This window comes from Coenobita brevimanus, chromosome 15 (genome assembly GCF_032717465.1).
Source record: "Coenobita brevimanus isolate Jiangsu-jjx chromosome 15, ASM3271746v2, whole genome shotgun sequence".
In the NCBI taxonomy this organism is placed as follows: Eukaryota; Metazoa; Arthropoda; class Malacostraca; order Decapoda; family Coenobitidae; genus Coenobita; species Coenobita brevimanus.
This window is the reverse complement of record NC_136968.1, coordinates 787,137-793,538: the sequence shown is the minus strand read 5'-3', so window position 1 is coordinate 793,538 and position 6,402 is coordinate 787,137. Positions and strand designations below refer to the sequence as shown.

Genomic DNA, 6,402 nt, shown 5'->3' with positions numbered 1-6,402 from the left:
ATTTATTTATTTATGGTTTATTTATTATTTATCATCCTTTATGTATTTTATTTATCATTTATTTATCTTTATTTTTATTTATTTATTTATTGATCATTTATTCATTTTTATTTATTATTTATCTTTATTTATTTATTTATTTACTATTTATCCTCCATTATTTTATTTTTTATTTATTTTCCTCTATTATTTATTTATTTCTGTCTATCTATCTATTGCCAGACGCCTTAATCCCGTAAGGGGTGGCCACAAACAAATCGCCTCCATGTCGCCCTGTCCCCCGCCATTTCACTGCCCTGCTCGCAGCTCACACCCCCCCTCTCTCTCATATACCTCTCCACCCCATCCCTCCATCTCATCCTCGGCCTCCCCCTCCCTCTTCACTTTATTTTATTTATACATTATTTATTATACATCTTCCTGTATTATCTCTCTCTCTCTCTCTCTATCTATCTATCCTTCTATCTGTCTATTCTATCTATCAGCTGTCTGTCTATTGTCTATTCATGCAGCCTATCATTCCTACCTATCTATCTATTTATACTATCTATCTGTCTATTCTATCTATCAGCTGTCTGTCTATCTGTTGACTATTCATCCAGCCTATCATTCCTACCTATCTATCTATTTATATTATCTATCTGTTGATCGATCTGTCTATTATCTATCCATCTATATCTGTCTATCTATCTAACTGTCTATCTGTATACCGGTATCTATCTATCTATCTGTCTGTCTATCCGTCTATCTATCTATCCGTCTATCTATCTATCTATCTATCCGTCTATCTATATATCTATCTATCCGTCTATCAATCTATCTGTCTATCTATCTGTCTATCTCTGTTTATCGATCTGTCTATTTGTTACCTATCCACCTATCCATCTATCTGTCTACCTGTCTATCTATCTGTCTGTCTATCTGTCTATCTACAGCACGTGTTCTAACATAAATAAGAGTGGAGAGAGAGAGAGAGAGAGAGAGAGAGAGAGAGAGAGAGAGAGAGAGAGAGATAGTAGCAAGAGAATACGGGAAATGAATATAGGAGAGATAGATAGATAAATAGATAGACATAGATAGATAGATAATGAGTAGGAAGTGATGACAGGAATGAGAGAGAGAGGAAGAAAATACAAGAATGAACATGAGAGAGAGAGAGAGAGAGTAGCAAGAGAATACGGGAAATGAATATAGGAAAGAGATAGATAGATAAATAGGTAGATAGTGAGTAGAAGACAGGAATGAGAGAGAGAGAGAGAGAATTAACTTAAGAGGATAAAGGCTGACCACTCACGAGAAGCAGGATGACAAAGAGACCGAAGGAAAGAAGGAAGGGAGGAAGGAAGGAGGGCAGGAATGAAGGAAGGAAGGCAGGGAAGAAGGAAGGAAAGATGGATGGATGGAAGGAAGGAAAGATGGATGGATGGATGAAAGGAAAGATGGATGGATGGATGAAAGGAAGGAGGGGAGGAAGGAAGGAAGGAGGGGAGGAAGGAAGGAAGGAGGGGAGGAAGGTAGGAAGGAGGGGAGGAAGGATAGAAGGAAGGTAGGAAGGAGGGGAGGAAGGAAGGAAGGAGGGGAGGAAGGAAGGAAGGAGGGGAGGAAGGTAGGAAGGAGGGGAGGAAGGATAGAAGGAAGGTAGGAAGGAGGGGAGGAAGGTAGGAAGGAGGGGAGGAAGGAAAGAAGGAAGGTAGGAAGGAGGGGAGGAAGGTAGGAAGGAGGGGAGGAAGGAAGGAAGGTAGGAAGGAGGGGAGGAAGGTAGGAAGGAGGGGAGGAAGGATAGAAGGAAGGTAGGAAGGAGGGGAGGAAGGAAGGAAGGATAGAAGGAAGGTAGGAAGGAGGGGAGGAAGGAAGGAAGGAGGGGAGGAAGGTAGGAAGGAGGGGAGGAAGGTAGGAAGGAGGGGAGGAAGGAAGGAAGGATAGAAGGAAGGTAGGAAGGAGGGGAGGAAGGAAGGAAGGAGGGGAGGAAGGTAGGAAAGAGGGGAGGAAGGTAGGAAGGAGGGGAAGAAGGAAGGAAGGATAGAAGGAAGGTAGGAAGGAGGGGAGGAAGGAAGGAAGGATAGAAGGAAGGTAGGAAGGAGGGGAGGAAGGATAGAAGGAAGGTAGGAAGGAGGGGAGGAAGGATAGAAGGAAGGTAGGAAGGAAGGAAGGAGGGGAGGAAGGTAGGAAGGAGGGGAGGAAGGATAGAAGGAAGGAGGGGAGGAAGGACAGAAGGAAGGTAGGAAGGATAGAAGGAAGGTAGGAAGGATAGAAGGAAGGTAGGAAGGAGGGGAGGAAGGATAGAAGGAAGGTAGGAAGGAGGGGAGGAAGGATAGAAGGAAGGTAGGAAGGATAGAAGGAAGGAGGGGAGGAAGGATAGAAGGAAGGTAGGAAGGATAGAAGGAAGGTAGGAAGGATAGAAGGAAAGTAGGAAGGAGGGGAGGAAAGATAGAAGGAAGGAGGGGAGGAAGGATAGAAGGAAGGAGGGGAGGAAGGTAGGGAGGTGGGGAGGAAGGTAGGAAGGAGGGGAGGAAGGATAGAAGGAAGGTAGGAAGGAGGGGAGGAAAGATAGAAGGAAGGAGGGGAGGAAAGATAGAAGGAAGGAGGGGAGGAAGGATAGAAGGAAGGTAGGAAGGAGGGGAGGAAGGTAGGGAGGTGGGGAGGAAGGTAGGAAGGAGGGGAGGAAGGATAGAAGGAAGGTAGGAAGGATAGAAGGAAGGTAGGAAGGAGGGGAGGAAGGATAGAAGGAAGGTAGGAAGGTAGGAAGGAGGGGAGGAAGGATAGAAGGAAGGTAGGAAGGAAGGTAGGAAGGTAGTGAGGAAGGATAGAAGGAAGGTAGGAAGGAGGGGAGGAAGGATAGAAGGAAGGAGGGGAGGAAGGATAGAAGGAAGGAGGGGAGGAAGGATAGAAGGAAGGAGGGGAGGAAGGTAGGAAGGAGGGGAGGAAGGATAGAAGGAAGGAGGGGAGGAAGGATAGAAGGAAGGTAGGAAGGAGGGGAGGAAGGATAGAAGGAAGGTAGGAAGGAGGGGAGGAAGGAAGGAAGGAGGGGAGGAAGGAAGGTTGGATGGAAGGAAGGGAGGAAGGCAAGAAGGAAGGAAAGAAGAAAGGAAGGAAGGATGGATGGATGGAAGGGAAGAAGGAAGGAAGGATGGATGGATGGAAGGAAGGGAAGAAGGAAGGAAGGATGGATGGAAGGAAGGATGAAAGAAAGGAAAGAAAGAAGGATGGATGGATGGAAGTGGGAAGGTAGGCAAGAACGAGAGAGAGAGAGAGAGAGGAACTGCCTAGCACAGTACATCCGGTCTGCTGCAATTGTCCTTTTCTCTTGCGTTCTTGAGGGCAAAGGAAGGAAGGAGGGAAAGAAGGAAGGAGGGAAGAAAAGGAAGGAGGGAAGGAAGAAAAGGAAGGAGGGAAGGAAGGAAGAAAAGGAAGGAGGGAAGGAAGAAAGAAAAGGAAGGAGGGAAGGAAGAAAGAAAAGGAAGGAAGGGAGAAAGGAAAGGAGGCAGGAAGGAAGGAAAGAATGAATGAAGGAAGGAAAGGAGGGAAGGAGTGAAGGAAAGAGGGAAGGAAGGAAGGAGGGATGTAAGAAAGGAAGGAGGGAATGAATGAAAGAAGGAAGAATAAAGAAATATCTATCTATCTATCTACCTACCTACCTATCTATATCTATCAGTATCTATCTATCTGTGTGTATCTATCTATCTTCCTGTCTGGTTCTGTCTATCTATCTATCGTAGTGGTGACCAGCCCAGGCGCAAGTCAATAGATTAATAAGAGGCTTAATATTGGCTTCATTGAGGGCAGTTACTCTCTCCCTCCCTCTCTCTCTCTCTCTCGAGGTTTTATGATTGGTCAGTATTTATCTTGTTAACTTAATCTCTCTCTCTCTCTCTCACACACACACACACACACACACACACACACACATCCATTCATTTATCTCTTCATTCATTCATTCATCTATTCATTCATTCATTTATCTCTTCATTCATTCATTTAGTCGTCATTCATTCATTCATTATTATTATTATTACTATTATTATTATTGTTATTATTGCTGTTATTATTATTATTATTATTATTATTATTTTTATCATTATTATTAGCTATCATTATTATTATTATTATTATTATTATTATTACTATTGTTGTTGCTGTGGTGGTAGTACTAGTAGTAGTAGTAGTAGTAGCAGCAGCAGCAATGATAATAATAATAATAGTAGTAGTAGTAGTAACAGTAGTAGTAGTAGTAATAGTAAATAATAATAATAATAATAATAATAATAATAGTAGTAGCACTAGTGATTATAATAATAATAATAATGGTAGTGGTAGTAGTAGTAGTAATAATAATAATAATAGCAACAACAATAATAATAATAATAACAATAATAAATCAAGTACAAAAGATCCCTCAGTAACAAAATAAATATCACACCACAATTAAAAAAAAAGAAAAAAATCATTCAAAAACTGACACACGTACACCACCTGGGGTCGTAAAAAAAAAAAAAAAAAAAAAAAAAAAAAAAAATAATAATAATAATAATAATAAAGAAACTATAGATCCTGTTGGTCTATTTTTAAACCTTCTAAAATTTGAATATATATAAAAAAAAACGAAATCTTATATAAATTCAAAAATAAACAAATGCGCACGTTACCCCTTGATCAAGATGGCGTCTGTTTTCTCTACCTCGTTCACGTTAACTTGGCCCAACACTTCTTCGTGACTAGCATCATATTCTAGTGTTAATAAGACAATGCTACGGCTGTACATCCTTTCCATAGCACTTCTTCGTGACTAGCATCATATTCTAGCGTTAATAAGACAACGCTACGGCTCTGCATCCTTTCCATAGCACTTCTTCGTGACTAGCATCATATTCTAGCGTTAGTAAGACAATACTACGGCTGTACATCCTTTCCATAGCACTTCTTCGTGACTAGCATCATATTCTAGTGTTAATAAGACAAAGTTACAGTATGGCTCTACATCCTTTCCATAGCACTTCTTCGTGACTAGCATCATATTCTAACGTTAATAAGAATGCTATGGCTCTACATCCTTTCCATAGCACTTCTTCGTGACTAGCATCATGTTCTAGCGTTAATACGAATGCTATGGCTCCACACAAATCCCTTAGCACTTCTTCGTAATTAGCATCATATTCTAACGTTAATATGGTAGTAACAGTAGTAGTAGTAATAGTGGGAGTGGTTGTAGTAGTATTGGTAGTAGTAGTAGCGGGAATATTGGTACGGTAGTAGGAATGGTAGTAGTAGTAGTAGTAGTAGTAATAATAATAATAATAATAATAATAATATCGAGGAAGACGATGATGATGATGATAAGGAGGAGGAGGAGAAGGAGGAAGGACGAGGAGGAGAAGGAGGAAGGACGAGGAGGAGGAGGAGGAGGAAGGACGAGGAGGAGGAGGAGAAGGAGGAGGAAGGAGGAGGAGGAGGAGGAGATAACGGAACCTTTGACCCTACTTGCCTGCGTCTCTCTCTCTCTCTCTCTCTCTCTCTCTCTCTCACAGCCCAGATAACCTATACAGGACAACTTTCTCCGTATTCTGGTTTCTCTCTCTCTCTATCTCTCTGACCTAACCTACTGGCATCTTTCCATTTCAGAGTATTTCGTCTCTCCTCTCTCTCTGACCTGACCTGACCTACTGGCATCAACTTTCCATTTCAGAGGATTTCGTCTCTCTCTCTCTCTCACCTGACCCGACCTACTGGCATCAGCTTTCCATTTCATTTTTTTTTCAGTTACCATCAATAAATAGCAGTCCACGAAAATCAAAAATATTCTTTCAATTAATAACCCCCCCTTTTTTTTTTCAGTGATTCTATATTTAAAAATTCAAAAAGAAAAATCTTACGTATCGTTACTTTGAAAAAATGGCGGGAAAATAATCGCCGAATGGGAAAAAATATGACGAACACACCAAAAGCCTGTTTATGTTTTGATTTGCACATATTCCGTTTTGGTCCTGCGCATTTTTCGACAGTTAATATAAAATCTGTGAGAATTTTGAGTATATTCTGAGCTATAATTGATATTTTTTGAGCTTGCACGGAGAGAAGATTTTAAAATACCTGGTGGTCTAGAGAAGTGATGGAGAGAAAAAGACACACAACCTTCCCCTCCCACGGCCAAACGCACACTGAGGTTTACCAGTAGTAGGCCGGATGTCCCTCCCTCCCGTCCCCTCCCACCTCAATAAAAACTCCTCCCTCACGCCCTTCCTTCCTACGTGATTTCATTCCCTCTCTCCCTCCATTTCCTGCTTGGAGAGAGAGAAAGAGAGAGAGAGGGAGGGAGGGAGAGAGATTTACGAGTAGTGACAGACATTCACGTAGACGTCCATAATTTCTCAGTCTATCCTGTGAGAAAATAAACCCACGAAACTGTTT

General features: G+C 41.7%; 1 protein-coding gene across 2 annotated transcripts in view; it reads right to left on the bottom strand.

Moving 5' to 3' along the window:
- LOC145390763 (apolipoprotein D-like) overlaps positions 1–6,138 on the bottom strand; it is a 26,239-nt gene extending 20,101 nt beyond the window's left edge. For both annotated transcript variants that reach the window (XM_080265561.1, XM_080265562.1), the window contains exon 1: positions 6,085–6,138. The gene's annotated coding sequence lies outside the window, so the exon portion shown is untranslated. The remainder of the gene's footprint in view (positions 1–6,084) is intronic.
- Between the last annotated feature and the right edge of the window lie 264 nt (positions 6,139–6,402).